The sequence below is a fragment of the Myodes glareolus genome, chromosome 21, assembly GCF_982192425.1.
Source record: "Myodes glareolus chromosome 21, mMyoGla1.1, whole genome shotgun sequence".
Taxonomy (NCBI): Eukaryota; Metazoa; Chordata; class Mammalia; order Rodentia; family Cricetidae; genus Myodes; species Myodes glareolus.
The window spans coordinates 58,034,191-58,055,995 of NC_142046.1; the positions used below are offsets into that span (position 1 = coordinate 58,034,191).

Below are 21,805 nucleotides of genomic sequence, written 5' to 3' on the forward strand. Positions count from 1 at the left end.
AGTTATGATAATGACTTTAATGTTTGTTTGCAAGTTCTACATCTGTTTCTATTTTGATTGATTGGTTTTACTTATTAAGGGACTTATTTTCGTGTTTGCTTGAATGCTTGTTAATTTCTGATTATGCGCCAGGCAGTGAGGATTTTCCTTGGTTGACTTCTGCATAGAATCTCCTATCGCCTAGGGTGGCTCCTGATCCTCCTGCATCTGACGACCAAGTGATAGGATCATAGGCATTTGCCAACAGGCCTGGTTTGCACGGGGCTTAGGGTCAAATCCAGTGCCTCGTGTATGCTAGGCAAGAGGCCTCACGTGTGCTAGGCGAGCAACTTCATGCATGCTAGGCGAGCATTCTGTTGATTGAGCACATCTTCATTTCTTATACATATTTTTTTTGTGGGTTTTATTATTGTTTCGTTCTTTGAGACAGACCTTACTATATAGTCCTAACTGGCCTGGAACTAAAAAATCTGCCTGCCTCTGCCCCTAAGGTGCTAGGATTAACAACAAGTATCACCATAATCAGCCTACTTATGTCCTTCAAAAATACTTTCCCATGGAGCTATACTCTCACTGTTTGTACTGGTGGTCGAACTCTGTCCTTCGGGCATTGTATGACTGCTGTCTTGAAATTAGAGAAGCAATGATTTCCTGTAGAAAGCCTTTACAAGACCTCCAAAGCATGGGGCCTCTTGACACTGTCTCATAGAAAAAGGAGGCCATCAAGCTCTGACAGAGTTCACCCCCTCCCACGGAATTCTTCCACAGCAGCACATGGTCTTGCGGGTACAAGAGTACAGAGGAAGTAGGAATTTCACTAGTGTTGGGACCTCCAGCAAGGCAGCTCCTGTGAGCCACCAGCCACAGTGGACTGGATAACGCAACTGCCTGAGAATTACCCATGCTCTTGGAAGTAACCTGGACAAGCCTGTTTGCTCCCCAAGAGGGACTTGAATGGCATTGTTTCTTAGGCCTGCCAGTGCCCTCTCCAGGGTGGTTAGATGTGTCCGTGCTTCAACCCCGGAAAAGCTGTGCAAGGGTTGTTTTCCTGCTTGTATTAACTAGCACCAGATTAGCCGTTATTTTATGGTCGATTCACTCACTAGTGAGCCAACACTAGACTAGTACAGGTGATTAAACTGTGCCTGGGTTTTTCAGCGATACATTTCTGAGGACTTCCCTTAAAGCCCCTTCCTGACCGCATTGCTTTCTCCTATGGGGATATACAGACTCCCGAACGCAGCCACTATGTCTTCCCTGCCTGTGCTCCAGTGTCAGCTTTCAAGTCCCCTCCGAGGAGCTCTTTCCAAGGCTGCAGGTCATTTCCTCATATCTCAGCGGTGGCAGAACTCAGGAGACTTGGTAAGAGTGATTAATAGCTATAAAGATCTCCACAGTGCTTTTTGTGGGCCCTCTCTCCTCTCTAGTTCCTTGGCAGAACTCCAGAGGCCTCCAAACTCCTAATCTTCTTTTCACCACATAGGAGACTGTTGGTCTCTTCCTGGGTTGGTCCCCTCCACATTGCTTCCTGGGAAGTTTATATAGACAGTGGGCTCTGCCTGTGTAGAGCTTACCGCATTGATTTTTCTCCTTCAGAAACCACTCTCCTGTGATGCCTGCTATCCTGTGCCTGAAAACAATTGTTTGGCTCTGTGTGTGTGTGTGTGTGTGCGCGCGTGCGCGTGTGTGTGTGCTCGAGGGAAACTCTCAGCTGCATGATTCCATCTCTGTAGCTACCGAGCCCCTAAATATCTTTTGCCTCGTCACTAGGGCTACAGGCTGAGGGAGCGCTTGACTTGCGTCCCCTAAATACACAAGGTTTAACCAACTGTGTTGTGACTACAGAGCGCTCTATCTGGACTTAGCTTACTGCTCACTTTAAGGTCGGCTACCTGCATATACCACTTGCACAGCTCTTTCCATTAGATGCCCAGAAACTCCAGTTGGACTAGCTATAGGGAAGCTTCCTTTCAGCTCACTGAGCTAAAAGTTCTGGGGAAAAAAGTGTTTTTGGGTAAGGATAAGATGCTGTAAAAAACTGTTTATCTTTAGTTCCTGGAAACAGCTCTCACAAAGCTCATAAACGGAGGGCAAGTTTGCTTTTGACATTAGTGGGCTCTTTGTCCAGGTGGTTAACTACTTAAGCCATACATAACAGATTTAACCCACACCAACCAAACCCAAAACCTCATAGCTTTGTGTCTTAGTAAGTGTTTCTATACTGTGATGGAACACCATGACCAAAGCAATTGTGGAGGGAAGGGTTTATTTCACTCACAGTTCCGTGTTAGAGTCCATCATCCAAAGAAGTGAGGACAGGAACCTGGAGACAGGAGCTGATGCAGAGGCCTGGAGGGATGCTGCTTGCTGGCTTGCTCCCCTTGTCTGCTCAGCCTAATAATCAGAGATCCATCTCTCTCTACCTCGATCTTCTCGGCTCTAGATGCATCTATTCAATGTCCTTATTGTCAGATTCATTAGGCACCTGACAACTCATGCAGGCTTCCCGTCTCGGGCTACTGGCACACTTTGACTGCTCACTCTCCCTGACTCCCCACAACTTACCCTTTTCTGGGTGCTAGCAGAGCTAACTCCAAGATCTATACAAACATAGCCACTTTCGCTGGGTCCCACTGGTGTCTAGTGCAAATAGGCATCCTGCCTCACTGAGCTGCGCCCTAATCCACACAGCAGCCAAAGCTAGCTTGTCTTTTTTGTGGGGGATGGTAGCTTTGGGATCCCACATCACAGAGTGGTCTTTTAAAAATTTTTCTTGTGTGTGTGTGTGTGTGTGTGTGCATGTAAATGCACATTTGCAAGTGTGAGGACACATATGTGTGGAAGTTCTTGTTGCTTGTGTGTTTATGTGCCAGAGGTCAGTGTCAGGAATCATCCTGGATTATTTCTCCGCCCCATTCACTGAGGCAGGATCTCGCAAACTCAGAGTTCTCGGAAAGGGCTATCTTAGTAGGCAGCTTGCTCTGGGGATCTCCCATCTCTGCCTCCCAAGGCTGGATCACAGGTGGGCCTCCACACCCACAGGCCATTTACATGTTTTCTGGGAACCAGAATTCACTGAGCTTTTCCCCATCCTAAATATCGTGCTCTAGAGAGTAAGGCCACACGCCTGGGCTCCTGCTAGTTCTGGGGTTTCACACTGTATCTTCCCTTCCAGAGTCTCCAACCACAGCTACCTTTACCATTCCAGAGCTACACAAACTTTATTCATCATTGGGAATTTTATATTTGCTCTCTTTGCTTGGAATGACTCCGCTCTTTCCCCAGTTTTAATTTTTTTGCTTTTTTGAACCTTAATGTAGAGAGAGCAGCTCTGACATGGCTGAGAACCCCTCCCTCCCTCCCAAGCTAAGTAACAACACTCACCGTTTATGAAAAACACCCTTCCATCCTAAGGGGAATATGGCTCTAACGTCATCATTTTCTACCTCATTTCTACTCCCTTTTAATATTTTTAAAATGCCTTCAAATTATTTCATGTTTATAAAAATAATAATTTTTGTGAAAAATCACCAAAAACAATTGAGATAAATATGAAGGAGCAAAATCGCCAGATCAAAATCCCGAAAGTCAGTTGATTTTTCTCATCAACCAAGTACAGACCCCGTAAACACTTTAGCTTCTATGTTACAGCTGGAAGTTATGCTGAGGACTTAGTGGGAGCAACCTGTTAAGTATGTGTGTGTGTGTGTGTGTGTGTGTGTGTGTGTATGTGTCCCACTTTAACAGGGGGATCTGTTCGCCTGTTCTGGGGTCAGGGGGCATAAGGTCAAGGAAGGTAGAAATGATGACCCCCCTGCACCCCGATAAGCAGTTCATCCTTCTAAACTCTGGGTGCTCTTGATATAGACATGTTAGGGGCGGGACTAAGCATTTTATCTTCCTAGTTTTAAAAGGGAGGGTTGACAGACCACAAAGGGTGAGGCAAGCGATTGGTCACTTGACCGACAAGTTCTCCCACAGACTGGCATTCTTGATTGACGGTAGAGGAGCCATAGATGACTACAAGAAGTTCTGCTGCGGAGACAGAGGGGACAGAGTGGTTCACCGGCCACTGCCCCACTGTTTCACCAGCCACGGTGGGTGTGCCTGCTGAGCATCCCTTGCTTCTGAGCTTCAGAGACATGGTATAAAACCTGCGTCGGTTAACAATTTGACTTTTTTTTTAATTCAGCTACTGTGCATTTTCAGAGGCTTCTGGGGGCTCAGCTGCAGAGGACAATGGGGACAAGAACCACCGGCTGCTGTGTTTCTTAGTGATGCGGTGTTGGTGGCAGAGACGAGCTTCCCCTGGGAACAGCACCGTGGCAAGAATTTCCCAAGCTGATCGAATTCTGCTGTGTAATTCACGGATTTAAACACATCCCCTCTCTTTAGGCTCTCTAATAAAACCTAAAGGATTTACAGTTCCTTCTGTCTGAAGGATTTGGAGTACTTTCTGAGTTAAGTTCCGGGTCTATTGGGGGCTTATTTGGACAATTTCTTAAATTCAGGATTTATGTGGTTAAAAATCCACAAGAAGGCAATTTCAAGAAGGCAATTTCTCAGGACCCTCTCCACTGTGAAGTGTCCTGGGGCTTTGCTCACTGAGTCAACAGTTCCACAAATCTGCTCTGAGCCACACGGGAGAGCTTCAGATGACGCGGCCAAGTTCAGACATATCCGCTGGATGAAGCAACACCACTGGAATTAACAAAAGCATTTACCCTTAAATATTTTAAATTATGCCTGTGTAGATGTGAAAAATCAAAAGGGTCTGTCAACAGGGGTTATTTTCAGAGATTTACTTTCTTGTGCAAGTGAGCGAAATAACTGGAAAAGATAGGTTTTGGCGAATCACTTTGATGTTCAATTTTGTTGCTTTAAAAATAGTCATGAAATAAAAAGCAGAAATATATGAAACTAGTTAAAAAAATTTAAAAATATCAATAAGTTTAAAATGAGAAATAAGTCCTTGGCCTAAAAGGGCTTATTGATTTGAAAAAAAAAAACAACAAAATAGAATCTTCTGTTTTCAAGTCTGTATTTCCATTTTCTCAAGTTATTAATTTGAGATATCTGGTTGTGACAGAATAGGCTCAATCTCTTTTTATTATTTTTAAATTTATGTGTGTGTGCGCATGTGTGTGTTTGTGTGTGTGTGTTTGTGTGTGTGTGCATGTGTGTGTGTGCATGTGTGTGTGCATGTGTGTGCGTGCATGTGTGTGTGCATGTGTGTGTGTGCGTGTGTGTGTTTGTGCATGTGTGTATGCGCATGTGTGTGTGCATATGTGTGTGTGTGCATGTGTGTGTGTGTGCGTGTGTGTGTGTGTGTGTGCATGTGGCGATCAGAACAGAGACTGAAGGAGTCTTTCATTTCCTTCCACCACGTGGATTCTGGGATCCAGCTTCGGTCATCAAGCCTGGCTACAAGTGTCTTTACACGACGAGCTATCTTACTGACCTCTAGAATCAAAATCAGTCCCCACCCTCCTTTCTCAACAAGGTTTTATTATGTAGCCCTGGTAGCCTGGCCCTCTCTCTGTAGACCAGGCTGGCCCAGAACTCACAGAGATCCACCTGCCTTTGCCTTCAGACTGCTGGGATTAAAGGCGTGGGCCACAACACAAGGCTTAGAGGATTCTAAGGATTCTCTCTTACACCGCATGTGGTGGTGTGAATGAGCATGCACCCGCCCTACACCTTAGGCTCATGTGTTGAGATGCTTGCTTCTCAGTTGGTGGAATCGTGTAGGAAGGATTAGGAAGTGTGACTTTGTGGGAGGAGGTGTGCCACTGAGGGTGGCCTTTGAGGTTTCCAAGGTCCACTCCATCTTCAGTTAGCTCTCCCTCTTTGCCTTGTGTTTGTGGATCAGATGCAAGCTTTTACTTGCCTGCCTGCTGCTAAGCTCCACAACATGAGAGCCCCAGGCTCTACCACCCTGTGGATCCTCGAGTCTCTAATTTAATGGTCATGGGGCTTCGTCACAGCAATAGAAAAGTAACTAAGTCACAACCTTATTTTTCTTTCTGTCCACCCACTATTACACATCTTGACTTTTAATCAAATCAACGTCCATGAAAAACGATCTATTATGACACACTTCCCGTTTTCAGGCGGTTTTTACCTTAATGTTTTCACTCACAGAATTTCCTACCCATGAATCCTCCCACTCGACTCCAAACGCAATGTTCCATAATTTCAGCTGTCTTAATGGAGGGCTTTTCCCCCTGCCCTGAAGATTTCCAATGGCGGTCTCTCAGGCGTCTTACTCCAATACGGGCCGCACAGCAAGCTTCCTGGAACACCCTCGAGTTGCTCTTTAAGGTTTGATCTACTTCCCCTCAGACTGTATGTTTTCTTCTTTCTAACCTGACTTCAATTTTTTTTTTTTTTTTTTTTTTTGCAAGCAGGGTCTTGTCCTATAGCTTAGGTTGACCTTGACCTCAGAGTTCTTCTGCCTCAGCCTCTTGAGTGCTGGACAATAGGAATTTGCCCAACCACACTTGATGGCACTCCTAATTTTAGTGGGGCTCACGCTTTAGTGAAAGGTATGGAGTGTATTCTTAGATAAACTGACTTTGTTCTGTACTCTGTGTGTGTGTGGGGGAGATATGAAATTCACACATATCCTACCTTGTCATTTTGTAGGGGTCACACAACTGTCCACTAATTAACAAAACCTCTGAATAAGTCGCCTCCAATGCTACTCTGCTACTCTCAGCTTTCAGTGCTTTTAATGCGACCTGCTATTCTTTATAAATACCTTCTTTCTTCCTGTGGCTGGGGATCGATACGGCTCTTTCCGACACAGTGTGTTCTGCACTTGTACCCCCTTCAATTAGGAGCTTCCCAGGGCTCTGTCCTTCATTTGTTTTTAGCCTTCCAAAATCATGGTGTGTTTTCTCACCCGCTAATACTACTTCCTCTGATTTCATAGTTTTCTTAAGCTGGTTTACTCCTTCGTCTTAGTGGGATGCTGGAAAGGAGCAGGGAGAAGCACAGGTAGCGAATCTGAATCCCTTAACTAAAAGTTTAGACCGCTTGTTCTTCCACTAGCGAGACTGTTTCCCCTCCTCTGCTGTTAACCCCAGTTCCTTGGGGGCTTTTACTGGGACTTTCGGTCACAAGAGGCATGCTCTTTATCACGGAAGTGAGCACATTACTCCGATGAAGGCGAGATCAAGCAGGCAGGGAGCTAGATGTGAGGTAAGCATTTGAAAGAGCAGCCGTGTTTCTGTAGCTACAGTCAGACGCCCCTTTGTACCTGAACCTCCGTGAAGCTGCAGTGTGGTTATTTCTAGTACGTCAGAAACCCAGGCGCTGAGGCGTGTTCTTGGTTGTCACATACGTGTACCCACAAAACACCAGCATCCTCCAAAGCCCCGTCACTTTGTTACGATCTCATTTGCTTTCTAGCTTTGACTCTTGTTAGCATTTTAACAGAATCACAGAAAGAAGTGCTCTAACAGGGAGACCTGTTCCACCGTGCTTCAGAAGGAAAGGGGAGTCGTCATAAGCCATCTAGCTCATGAAGATCCTAAGAGCATCTTTAAACCCCACAATGCAGAGCCCACTGGGGTGCGGCCTCCTGTGGTGTCAGCCTGCTCCAATCTTTTTCTGGAACATAGCGTCACTTTGCTTTCTTCTGCTGAATGAGCTTCTGCCTAAATGGTGTCTTTTGGCTGAGTTATTTCCTCCAAGACAAACACCAAGGAGAAAGTTCTTCATAGCAACATGACCCAGCAAGCGCTAGCCAGGATGAAGTACAACCTTTCCTGCAAATGTCATCATCACAAGTTGCTGCGGATGCAATTGTGGGACCGGCGGTGGATATGCTATCTCCAAATGGAGAAGATCTGTCAGCCTGTGAGGATGACGCTGAGCTGAGATGAAGAACTAGAATGTGCTAAAAAAATAAAAATAAAAATAATAATCATGTCTGAGTTCTGGGGCTCACTTGTCCTCGTCTCCCTTTCCTATGAAACAGTAAGAGAAGGGGGCGTACAGAGTTCTTTCAAATTACACCAGACCGAAATTGGTTTTTCCTCCTTATCAGCTAATTTGTCTCAGCGATGTTGTTTTATGGGGTCATATTTGGGGTTTTGCTAAGAATATCTTGTCTGTTACTGAGTGTAAATTGTCAGCTTATGTTGTTAGAATCAATTACCATAGGAAGAAATAATAAGGAAACAAAGCATGGTTTGGAGGATAAAGACGTCTGACCGTGCGACTCCGGCCTCTGGCGGGGGTGTCATTATGGTGTCACAGCGTGACAGAGGGCAGTGCATGACAGGGCAGCAAGTGTGCTGGCTCCAGCTTGTCTGAAGCCACGTGATGCTGTTAATAGGCCGCAACCCTTGACAGCTCATCTACTCCTAATCGCTTCCCAAACGCCTTACCTGTGATATGAATTTGGGGATTAAGTTTCTAATGCATCAACTTCTGGGTGACACATTCATAACCATAATCCAAAAAAAGATTAGGAAAAAATTAGGAAGCAGGACTCATATTTATGAAAACTAAATACAGCTCACACAGAAAGTCATGACTTTTATAAAAAAAGAAAATTAAGATATTAATGAACAGTGGCTAGATATAGGAATCCAAAAGGCCACTAGAGCCAGCCCCTCTTATTCTTCACCCTGCCCTCTTTGGTGGCAGTACTAGCCCCTCGCGGCCTCTTCCTGTGTGCCGAGATGGGAATCCGTGTTCCAGTTTAAATCAAGCATGATCCTATACTTAATACCTGAACTAACTTAGAGCCTAGGGAGAAAGGCAGGGAAGTGAGCCTGCCCCAGCTATGTGGACAACATCACATATGGTTCTGTGTGCAATCAGAAGAGAACACAAAGTCAGGCTGGTGTGTAAGGTTGTAGATGGAAGGCTAACAAGCATGCTCTCTTGGGGAACTTCTGCATTTCCGTGAAGTTTTAAGTAAGGCAAAAGTATTTAACGCAAAGGAAAGACCGTTCAGAGTTCCACCTTTGCTTGGGCATGCTTTAAATCATACACTGAGTGCCCAATGCTCGCCTGCCTCCGGTCCCCTCGACAATATGCTTAGAGAAGCTTTTCTCATCTTCTATGGACAGTAAACGTGTAATTATATTTGCTAATCTATGCAAGTAGCACGCGTGTGACTGATGGCAAGCTGCAGAAATTGTGAGCTAAATCACAATTTATTTGTAATAGAGAAAGGAAATATATTCATTAAACGAAAGGGCTGGCCGATCTCAGAGCTCTTGAAGTAGAGGTCTAATTAATTTATAGATTTTAAAGGCCACTCTGACTCAGCCTCATAATTTGAGTAATAAAACTCTTCTAATGGTTTTACAGCAGATTTATAAAATAAATGAGCAAACTTAATCAAACCACAGTGTTCGGTCAATACAAACGTTTCTGTTGTCAGCAGTTAACTCTATCGGTTGGGAGATTTAGCCATGAATTTGGGTGGCTATGTGCCACCTGTTCCTGGAAATGATTAGCTAGATTTTCATAAATGCCTTCTTTATAGTAAATTTAATAAACCAAGTTCTTAGCAATCAGTTGAAGCTAAAAAAAAATCCTACTTTCCTCCCTTCCTCCTTTCTTGTCAGTAGATCTTATTTTCACAAGCAGTTTTAGGTCTACTGCAGAAGAGGACAGAAAGGAGGGAGGTTTTCCGTATAGCTCCTGTTCCCATGTCTACTCAGCCTCCCTATGGTCAGCATTTCCTACTCCAGCAACACGTTACAACTGACAGGCCTACTTAAGTGTAGCAATCACGGTGTATACTCTATGAGTCTGACACATTTATGACAGGAATTCACCATTATAATACACAGAGTGGTCACATCACAATGGAAACCCTTTCTTCTCTCTTCTTTTGATAAAAATGAACAATTTCCTAAAGGCCTAGACATATATTAAATTAACTAAAATAAGTGTGTTAATTAAATATAAAGGAGGTGATGGTTTCACCATTCAACACAACTTTAGTTAATTAGATCTGATGTATAGAAATGCTCAATTACTTCACAGGTTTTGCATATCTGCGACTTTAACTTGGTGGTAGTAGTGGCAAGGCAGGCAAGGTTATTGATCTAAGTGACTGCAAAGTTTTGATCTTGAGAGAGAACTTAGCTCTAGTTTGTAGTTGCTTCCTGGAAGAAACAGACCAGATCACTCAGAGAGACTCAAAGGCGGCTTTGAAAGCGCGGTACCCAGAACCCCATTCGCCTTCCTCCCTGCCTGCATTCACAGTCACGCTGAATTCCTTCTCCTAGGCAGAGATGGGATAATGTGATGGGGATGCCCACTTCTCCAAGTGCAACGCGCAGCTACACAGACACACATAGCTGACAAGGTATGGAGTTTTATGTGCTTCCTAAGCACCTAGGAAGCCTAGAATCTTAACATCAGAGCCAGCCTATTCATTAAGAAAAAACCCAATTGGCACATATAGTCCTCTAGAATACAAGACTTGAAATGAACACCTATAGTTGAGCCAAAGAGCACACATAGCATACTATGGACTTGTATGCAAGAATTTAAAGATTTTATCCCCAAGAGAACGTCTTGTATTAAAACAAGTCCTAAATGGAAGGGGGAAAAAACAATTAAAAACCTGAGATAGTGACTGCGTTATTTTAACCACCAGGGGGCGATATTGTGGTTCTTGGAGCCCTGATGCTCCTGACCAACTCCTGCAATGGAGTTGAGAAGGCGCTCACTGTTGGGTGTTTTGCAAACTCTTACACTGCTGGAATAGATTAGAATAAGAATGTTAGTGTCACACAGTCTTCAAAAGCACAAATAGTTCCCACTCTTAGTGGTGTAAAGAATGACATGACTTAATACCGTGACGAAAACAATCACGGTTTCAGAATACACAGTCAGAACTTGAACCTCCACTGTGCCCTGTAAGGCCCCTCTATCTTAACCAGAGATACAAGAGGCATATTTGAGAGGAGCCCAGCTAAGCAGGGGCTGAATGGGTGACAGGAGAATGTCTGTCTCTGAAAAGAACCAGGAAGATTTAGTAACTGAGCATAGGCAGTTCAGGACGAGAATGAGGGTGGGTTCTCAGTCACTCTCCTATACCATGTCTTAGACCAGACAGGAAGAGAAAGGGGACGGGTGGGGTGTTCCGGTATGCAGAAAGCGACTATTTCATTTCTATCTCTTATGTGCAGTGTGAGATCATAGTCCGTTTGATTCTCATCACAGAGTCTAAAACCTCAGCAAGATGTCTGAGCCTCTCTGAATCGCTCTGTGCTCTGGCGTCAGAGCACAGTCATGGCGTCAGAGCACAGTCATGGCGGCAGAGCACAGTCATGGCGTCAGAGCACAGTCATGGCGTCAGAGCACAGTCATGGCAGCAGAGCACAGTCATGGCGTCAGAGCACAGTCATGGGGTCAGAGCACAGTCATGGCGTCAGAGCACAGTCATGGCGGCAGAGCACAGTCATGGCGGCAGAGCACAGTCATGGCGTCAGAGCACAGTCATGGCGTCAGAGCACAGTCATGGCGGCAGAGCACAGTCATGGCGGCAGAGCACAGTCATGGCGGCAGAGCACAGAAAGCAGTCCATGGCTGTTTTCATCTCTACTTCTTTTCTTTAACAAATATTATAGACTAGTGATCGTGGGAGGACACAAAGCTCTGGGCTGCTTAGCTAGGAGGGCCAGGTGTATGGTGGTTAGAAGAAAAGAAGCCTTCCTGGATACACAACCTGAAGGGCCCACAGCACCATTAAAATCTGGCCTTTTCATTCAAAAAGCAGGAAAAAACTGTCAATGAAAGAACAAACATATGGATGTTTCTTTTAAATTATGTTACGGGTTGTAATATATAATGGTAGGTATGTATGTTAGTTACTTTTCTCGTTTCTTGGATGACAAGACACATTTTAAGGAAGAAAGGACTTGACTCGTGGGTCAAGGGGTGATTCATGGATTAAGGTGTTACATTCCATTGTAATGGAGAAGTGTGAGGTGGTTGATTACATTGAGTAGCAGCCAAGAAAAAGAGAGATGGGGCCTCTTCCCCGAGTTGGGCCCCAACCCCTGCCCCCCACCCCAAACTGCACCATTAGGTAGGGGCTCAGTGTTCTAAGACACAAGATCATGTGACATATCTTAGATTCAAACTACAACAAAAGTAATCATCATTTGAAGGGTTGAAATTTTTAAAGTTTGAATTTTATCATTTATCTTTATAGTATGCAGTACCGATCAGAACAAAGGGTTAAATGTAGAATCACTGGTCTTTTGTAGATCATGTGTGCATATGTATCTCATTCTTGCCTGAACAACTGGAATACAGTAAAGTGTTGTGGGATACTCAATTACACTGTGGACCCCGAGTTTGCATTTTTATTAATTAAATAAAGTCAACCTTGGGTCAGGAGGCTGAGTTAGCAACTAGTTGACAGAAAGTCATCATAAAGCATCAGAGGGAGTCTGTAAGATAATAGAGATGTCCACAGGAAGTAACAGAAAGAACAGAAAGGGACTTAAGGTAGCGTGGGATCTTTTTCTTTTGGGCCCAGTGGAAGGACACCCTCTTTCAGAGATGCTGGCAAAGAGAGAAAGTCAGCTGGTGCTCCTCAACCTCTCTGAGCTAGTAGGTGTTCCCCCCAGCCTTTGACTCCTGAGTCTTATCGATAAACAGAATGATAGAGAATTAATTAAAAGCTGTATTTGGTGACAGCTACATAGCCAGTGCCTTTGAGAACAGAATTCCCACCAGGCTATGGCCTGAGTAGCCAGGCTGCTGCCAGAGAAGCGGGCCAATAACTGTGGAGCCACATTTGCTAGCTAAGACATTAGATTAACGCACAGTCTGTGCTGAGGGACAGATATCAATAAGGCTTTTATTCCTTTCTTCTTGTGCACACATTAGCAATATTCCTTATTTTGCTTTTACAATTCAAAGATAAAATTATGAAGCACGAAATGATGGGCAAACCCAGAGTGTCTAAGAGAGTGCAGGGCAACTCTGGGAGCAGTGCTTGCATAGCCCACGCAGCCCGTGGAATACCAGTCTCAATGTGGCAGCCCTCAGAGCTGGCCTTCAGCACTGCTGGGCTCTGGGTGGGCATCGAGGTGAGGAAGCCAGTGGGACAGATTGCCTGAGATCTTGACAGTAGTCCTTTTGGGAATGCCTCATCTCTCCCAGACCAAAATCAATCAATCGATCAACCAATAATAAAATAAAGCCGTGAAGGCCATGTCTGTCACATTTTGACACAGCTCAATTTGATACTTTTCACGTGTCAGGAGCAATCATGGAGCATTGTTGCGTGTCAAACAAATGTAGCCTAAGCCTCAGACAACGTCCTCCCCTATGGCCTCCCACACTGCCTATCTAGCCACCTACCTACACTTAGAATTGCAAGCTCATAATCCCAGTGTCTTCTGAGTCTCACGACCCGTATGCTAACCAGCATGACACACTCACAATCTCCACCAGTGAGATCTCTACATTGCTTTCAACACTCTCTGCTTCCTCTGGACTCCATCATGGCAAGTGGCCATTCCAACCCACCCCTGCCTTTGGGTCATGTACCTTCAATTGAGCAAGTGTCTGGAGAGTGGCTTTTAGCTAGGTCTTAAGCCCAGGTTCCCTTACTCAGTCTCCCTGCCTGGAAGGAATGCAATGTTCCATCAGTTTCCCTACGTACAGTGGTCGGACTTCTCTCCTGACTCCCAAAGCATCTCTTCTCCACGCATACCCTAGGCTGCCCTGTGCTTGTAATCTTGGAGAAATGTAAATATATACGAAATGTGATAAAGCATTGAAGAAGTCAAAAGCAAACGATATTCACATCAATATAGCCCCAAGCTTTGCCAGAGTTTAATTTACCCATTTGGATTCATGTTTTTAAAGGAAATAAAACCCATATGTATATTTTGAGAAGCACCTGTAGGCTTGTCCCTGTTTTATTCCATTTCCCATGTACCCAGAGGAGGTTTTGGTATTTATCCTTGGTGTTCTGGTTTTTAAGTTCACTGTTAGTGGATTTTTATCTGCAATTTATAATTTTTATTATGCATTTAAAAAATTCCCCATAAATAGTCTTATAGAGTTTGGACCCCAAATGCCCTCCTCCAAAGATGGTGTGTTAAACAGCCAGTGCCAGCTTGATGTGGTTCAAGAATACTTAACTGGTGGGGTCTACCGGGAAGTTGTCTGGTTATTGGAAACACAACCTTGAAGGAGCTAGTGAGACCCCATGCCTCCCCTCCGTGTGTGTGTGTGTGTGTGTGTGTGTGTGTGTGTGTGTCCCTCTTCCCAGCTATCGGGTCAGCAGGTGTGTACTCTACCTATGAACGTTATACATCCTCTACCATTATAGGCTTCTTCATCACAGCCTCAAAAGCAATTAAGGCAACTGACTGTGGGCTTAAGTCTGTAAAAATGATGAACCCAATGGAACTTTTCCCTTTTAAAGCTGATTATCTCAGGTGTGCTACCACAGTGCACAGCGGATGCACACAAACGTATCACTTTGTAGCCAGTGACTGGATTAACTGTAGTGTGGATCTACTTCTCCCCACCCCCAAGTCTGAAGTCCATCCCCTGTACCATCCTTGCCTGGTTCGGTTGTATAATATGAATCCTGGAACTGACTCTGGCTGCCAGGCGCTCAGCGCCCTAAACCATGTGTGGCCAACACTCACGATAGTCTCTGGCCCTCAGTTGCTCTGTGGATAAGGATGATGGGTGGCTTATGTTCCTTACTGATTTAATGATGATATAGAGAAATACTGAGTTGCCTCACAATTAGACTTTCTGTGGATTTATTATCTCTATTAGCCTTTTATTCATTTATTTTTAAGGAACCGAGTCTGTTTTATATCCCATTTCTTTCTGAGAGACTTTCTGCTTTTCTCCTTGTGAATTTGGTGTCTGTGAGTATGCTACACAACTAGAAAGATATCACGCCTGTCCTTGGTAAATGTCACTTAGCATCTTCAAAGTTTGAGCATGCTGTTGGGCATGTCAGAACATCCTTCGTTGGAAAGGTTGAGTAACATTTTATCGTGGATTTGACACATTTGTTTATCTGTGCATTTGTGGATGGCACGTGACTCGCTCTGTCTTCTAGTTCTGCGAACATGGTTGCCAGAATGTGTGTGCAGCTGCCCATTCCTGTGTGCTCGTTTGCTGTTCAGATGGGGTCTGTAGACAAAGTAGGATAGGAGAAACCTCAGAGTCGTCTTTGCTGTTGCTGGCACTGGGGCACTGTTGGCTGTCCATTCCTACAAACAGGGTAGCAGGACACAGGAGCTCAGAACCCCACAGTCTCCCCATTCTGCCACGTTCCAAGCGGTGTCTTGGTGTGGTTTTGATTAGCCTCTCCTGGAGTGCTGGCTTGTTAATGACCTCTTCTTCATGCTTAGTATTATTTCCTATAAAGGAGTCAGACATCGCAAGTCATAGAAAATTAATGAACTCAGAAAGCCAGATGAATCTTCCACGTGAGAAGATTCAAATATACATGTGTGTTGGTATCTGGAAACTGGAAATTGGTGTTAATTTCTTTCCCCCAACACTTGTAGGAGTGAGGCTGTGGGCTTCTCTTTCCCACAATCTACGAGCTTCTGCCTGAACGCGGTAAGCCGCAGGTAGCCTCCAGGGGGCGCCAGAAGGTTGTGGGCTTGTTTGGCTCTCAGTTGCAGCCCTTGGCGAGGCAGATTGGGGAACAGCTTTACTGGGTTCTGTTTTTGGTCTCATTATTTCTCATTACAGTATGGACTTCCTAAGTGGGGGGTCTGAGTGAAAAAAACTGTTCAGAAGATCCTGTTAATTCTGGTGGGCACCCTGAGCAACAGTGAGCAAAATTTCAACCCTTTCATACCTTATCAACTTGACTTGACCTCCAAGAGAATGGTCTGAAAACCCAGGGCTCTAGGGTCACATGAAGGGTAAGACAGTCTTTCATTGAAAAGCTAGGAGGGAGGCATATATTCTACATTAGGGATGAGGTTAGATACTCTCACATGGTGGCTTGTCTTACTAAAAGTAATTTGTCAAGACCACATAGCTAATAAGTGCCAGAAACATAAACACAACTCAAGTCTAATTCTAACCGCTAGTCCTGACAGTGTCCATCATGCATTGCACATAATTCTGGTTATTTTCACAGTGTTCCCGTTAAGGACTGAACAGGGAGACGCCCTTTGCACAGAGAAAGGAGAGGATCTTGGTATCCTCGGATCTGTCCGGGAGACTGAGACGCCGAGAAAGAAACCCAGTGGAGAACAGACATCGGTTCTGGCTGATGCTTATTTAAAAATGAACACTCTGCTATCCACGTCCGAGGGCTCCAACTCATCCAAGTTAGAGAAACAGGCTTGGCATGGTCTTGTTTATCAGAGTGAAATGATTGAAATTCAAGGCCGAGAAAAAAAAAAGCCAAAAAACGAGGACTTTTATCTTTCAGATTCTTTGTGCCACGTGTTGTTATAACAGGACAGTTCAAGCCAGGAGGTAATTATCGCACTGTTTATGGGGTTCTGCTCAAAAACCACTTGTTTTCCCCACTTTATTTGTTGACAAAAAAAGCATTTAAGATATATTAAAAATATAAAACCTGCCCTGTAATAACCCTCAATGGCTCGTCATGTGATAAAAATGCCCGGGGGCACCTTTCATCTAAGGATTCCATATCGCTTTATATACTCATTAAGTCACAATCCATCTGCTTCGCCGTATTTTATTGCTGGGAAATGGAAGCATCATGGAACTCACACGACGCTGGTGCAGTGGCTTGATGGGGAGTTCTTCCGACTCCAAGAAGCCAGCCTGTTCATTCTGACTTAATGTGCACTCCTCAGATAATGGGGAACATACTGCCTAACATCAGGGGGAATTTATTAAGTTCTAGACTCTGCATAAATTCTCATGAAGATAAATACTTGCTCATTGTACATCCTTCTCAAATCTGGGACATAAAAGCTGTTAAATTCAAATGAAAACATGGAGGGCCAGAGATATCTAATTAGTATTCTGCCCTCAGTTTATAGTAAGCCATGGAGCCAGGATGAGAGCCAAGAAGAGCCTGTGTTCTCACTAGCGCGGCACTACCGCAGCACTACCGCAGCACTACCGCAGCACGCCACAGACAGTTGGACATATTGGAGCTTCGTGAACGCAGGGAAAACAACCCTTCTACTCTAATATGTCTGAAGTAGCATATCAATTATGAAATCCTTGGTTGCAAACAGAAACTGACTCCGGAGAAGACAAGGGGGAATTGGGGGTGGGGGTGGAATGGAACACAGGTTCTTAGAGAGTCAAAGAGGACGATGTGGGTGGGTCCTGGGAAGGTGAGGGGCGGAGCTAAGTCTTCATTGTCTCCACAGCTTTGCAGCCCAGGGAAGGAATTCTCCTCAGGACTCAGCCCAAGCAGGGTTCAGCCAGCCACAGGAGTGGATGTCAAGCCCACCTCTAGCCATGGTGCTTCAGGGTGCAAATGGGCTGTGTATCCTCACAGCACCTGGTGGGCAAGGGTTCCCAGTGACATCTGCTTATCCACTGCTGTGAAGTGAGGGCTGGTGGGGATGAGATGCCAACACAGTATTCCTGAGAAACTGTCTGATGGGAGGCAGGCATTCACGACAGACCAGGAGGAAAGGAGGGAAAAAAACAAATGGCCAATAAAGATGCAATATCAGTTGCCAGGTTTTGGAGGGATGTGGGACTAAAGATCTCTCTATAGTTTTTCCAGTACTAAAACACATTGTAATCTGAATAAATAACTTACAAGGCTGTTAAGCAAACAGTAAATGGGAACAGCGTTTGGACAATCAGCAAGTCCGACAGTCCCATGACAGTGAGGAGGTAGCTCAGTACAACGAGAAGGATTTTAGTCTGGTTCACGGCTATGGGACAGTTATGGCTTGCCCCACCCACCATGGGCTGCACCTGTAGTTATCTTCAGGGCTCACCTTCAAGGGATGGGGGAGGAAGGGAAGCCGAAGCTAGATTGTAAATATCTCCAGATTTGGGTCTTCTATGTTGAGCCCCAGTGGAGGCCCGACTGGATGGTTACTGGTTGCTCAGCAAAAGATGGATGTCAACTCCACCTGCTCTCCCTCCTCAACTCTAATGTGTAAAAACATTACCTTGACCCCAAGGTGCACATGAAAATATTGAAATTAAAGAGAAAAGGTTTCAGAAAGTGAACTTATGTCTGTGAGTTCCAGAGGTCACGGTCACCCTTCTGGAAGAGGTACTTTCCAATCGTCCTGAACAGTGGGTACATCTTGGTCACTGCAGTCTGGCGGGTACCACAAAGCACGGAGAAGATGGAATGGCTGATGCTGGCAAGAGGATGTGGTGGGTAGCAGAAGTCACTTGAAACACGTGAGTCTCAGCGCCCTTCAAATGCCACCTTACATGCCAGCTACTAGATAAAGGGCTCCGTTCCATGTATAGGCGAGATTCTATTTATGAGCACAACAGACCAGCCGGAGAAAGCTGCAGACTTATGATACGTCAATGGGTATGACCTTCAGACAGTATCCCTCAGTCACAGCTAGTGGATCCACAAAAGTCAACCATCACAAACTCCAGTTTGTTAACCTCATTAATTCCACAAGAGACAGCGCAACCAAAAGATATACATAAAAATAACAAGGAAAGAAAACAAAAGGAAATGCTGGTCAAGATATAGATTAAATTTCAAAATAAAATTATATGTTAATTTAGTAGTAATGATGTGCTAGTTGTAAAGGAAACCCGAATTCCCCAAACTCTTCAAGGCAGTTCAAATACCCAGAAATGAGCTCAACACGGACAGTGGAAGGCTTTCTGAAGGTTAAGTAAAAACCAGCATTCCTCAGGAACTTGCAAAACCCGTTTCCCCCTACCAAAAGCTTCTGGTAGAAGGGAGACATGGCTGCCTGTGGAGCCTAGCAGCCTATGAAAGCCCACGCTGGCCTCCAGGCTCCCTCAGCGTCACAAGCGCCTGTTACACGTTTCAAAGTCCATGCTGGCACCCTAGTCCTCATCGCCGACCCCTCAACCCAACGTCCTCCAGCTCCAGGGCTTTTCCACCCCAGCTACTCATCCTCCTTATCACCCCGCTGCGCTCACTGTTTCCAATGTGCTCTGCCCCTTCTTCGCTCCCTGTGCTTTCTCGGTTCCTTCCCCATCACCGCGCGAAGTCTGTCGTCTTGCAGGATAGCCCTGGCCACACACAGGCTGAGGGCCAGGTGAAATCCACTTTCTCTTTCTCTGTTCTGGACTCTTGCAGATGCCTCTGGCTGTTCTCTCATATCTATAACAACAACCTTTCCCTTAACCAATATGGAGCGGTCACATCTTCAGTTTATACCTGATGTACCAACCACTATGCTAAACTTGTAGTTCTCTCCATCTTCATAGCAATCCTATGGCAACAGAGCGTTATTATCTCTGCATAGATTTCCTTTAAATGCATGCATAGAGAGTTTCTGTTTTGCTTATGGTTGCACAGCATGTTGTAGAACCAGGAGTTGAACTGAGAAAGGCAATTTGCCTGTTAGTGCTAATCTAGACTAAATACGGGAACGTGCTTCTAAAAAAACCAAAGAGCCACACCGAATCAAGGCACTGTGGCTGTGTGTGTGATTTGATCCTTAGCAGCTGCAGTTTTAGTAGAAGGTGCATTAGATAATCTGACTGAGCTCTTCCTGTCAGTGAGAGCAGGACAGGCCATCTGACCTGCTCAGTCCACAGGTGAGAGCCAACAGATGCAAATTTGCTCTATTTAGGTATTTGATAAAATTTCTCCCCTGGGAGAGATGTAAACAACACCTACACCCCCTCCTAAGGTCTTAGCAACAACAAACCTACAGACTGAGGTGCAGTTCCACCAAGTATACCGGAAGGAAACTGTGCTGGCCAGTTCTATGTCGACTTGACACAAGCTAGTGTTATCTGAGAGGAGGGAACCTCACTTGAGAAACCGCCTCCAAATGACAGGCTGCAGACAAGCCTGTAGAGCTTGTTTCTTAATTAGTGGATAATGTGGGAGGACCCAGCCTGTTTTGGGTGGGGTTAGCCCTGGGCTGGCGGTCCTGGATTCTATAAGAAAGCTGGCTGAACTTGTGGGAGTGGCCAACTGATGTCTGATTTGACTTAAAACCCACTACATAAGACGGAACCATGCCCAATACTGTCTGGGTAACCAAGAACCAGAGACTGGCTAGCCCAGTGTCCTAGGGTAAAACCAAATATTACTGGTTTAAAAGAAAAAGCATCAATAAAATGGCTCCTGATGGTTTCCTGCTATACTCGTAGATTACTGTCATATCCAGTCATCAGAGAGGCTTTCTCTGGCAGCAAATGGGAAGAGATGCAGAGACTGATCGCCAGGCATTATGAGCAGAGAGTCTCCATCACATCCTTCCCCTCAGAGCACAGGGCACCTTGCAGAGGAGGAAGTAGAAAAACTGTAAGAGCTAGAGGGAATGTGGAACCCCAGGAGAACACATGCAGCCGTCTGAATCAACCAAGCAAGGCACATTAGGGCTCACAAAGACAGAGGCAGAGAGCACAGGGCCTATATGGGTCTGCACCAGGTGCTCTGTGTATATATCACTCCTGTTAGCTTATGGGACTCCTGATCATGGAACAAGCGGGTCTCTGACTCTTGTGCCTGCTCTTGGGTCTCTCCTCCTCCAGGTGGGTTGCCGTGCTTTGATATGACAGTTTCTGCTTCGCCTTATATTTGATTTTCTCATGTTTGGGGGTTATCTCTTAGAAGCCTGTGCTTTTCTAATGAGAAACAGGAAGGGAGTGGATCTAGAGGGGTGGGGAGGAACCGAGAGAAGTAGAGGGAAGGGAAACTATAATCAGGACATACTGTATGAGAAAAGAATCTCTTCAATAAGGGAAAAGATGAAAAAGAGAGAAAGCCAGCACGCAGGCAGGTTGAGCCAACCATGAGGAGCGAGCTAAGAGGCAGCACCCTGCCTTGCTGCTGCGTCAGCTTCTGTTTGAGCTTTGCCTTCACTTCCTGTGATGGAGACTTGTGAGATGGAAGGTATAAGTGAAATAAACCAAGTTGCTTTTGATCACTGTGCTTCATCACAACAAGACAAACCCCAAGGCAGGATCCAGTGAGTTTATTACTTAGGGTTACTTCCACGGCAAGGGATAGCGTGGACGGCTTCCCAGTAGCCATAACGGGAGGCCTGCAACCAGTGGAGATGATCGCTACCCCATGGCTGTGTGGGTGCAACCCCTTCCCTACCAATATCTTCTAGCTCCTTCCCGAAGACCATGTGTAATAAGGACAGGGTTGCATATGACTTGTTGGGAGGGGTGACTGAATATTTATGTCCTATGGTCCTTCTATCAAGGAAGGTAGTCAACAGGCCCAGCTGCGAGGATCTTTGTTGAGCAGGCCTGGAAGAATTCCGGAAGATGGTGGCAGTCTGCCTCAGGATAGCCTTGAATACAAACATTACTCCGATCAGTGCCCTTACAGGAAAGCCATAGAGGTTAACCCAAATCCTTGCCAGAAAATGCTGGTGTGGGTAGAAGCTTCAAAAATGAACCTAGAAGTAAATAGTAGCAATTCTCTGCCTTTTGTGGCACATTTATTTCTAAAAGTTCAGTAAATGAGCACGGTTTCTCATACAAGGGCTTCGGTGAACATCTGTATCAATCTGGACTGCCTCCAATCACCCCCTCCTTTCCCATCAGGGTTGGACATTAACTGCACAGCCTACACCCAGCCCACATAGGCTCCCGAGAGATGCCTTGAGAGACAAAACTTCAAGGGTGTGTCTGGCATTTATAGTTTAACCGCTGTGACAATTCCAAA

At 45.2% G+C, this 21,805-nt stretch overlaps 1 long non-coding RNA gene across 2 annotated transcripts; it reads left to right on the forward strand.

The window, feature by feature from the left end:
• Positions 1-1,045: 1,045 nt before the first annotated feature.
• Positions 1,046-4,440, forward strand: LOC146890378 (uncharacterized). Of its 2 annotated transcripts, none has more exons than XR_014998730.2 (2): positions 1,046-1,362; positions 4,193-4,440. It is a non-coding gene; the product is annotated as an uncharacterized LOC146890378 (long non-coding RNA). The 2 variants fall into 2 exon arrangements; XR_015735892.1 differs by having other exon boundaries at positions 4,210-4,440.
• Positions 4,441-21,805: the final 17,365 nt, after the last annotated feature.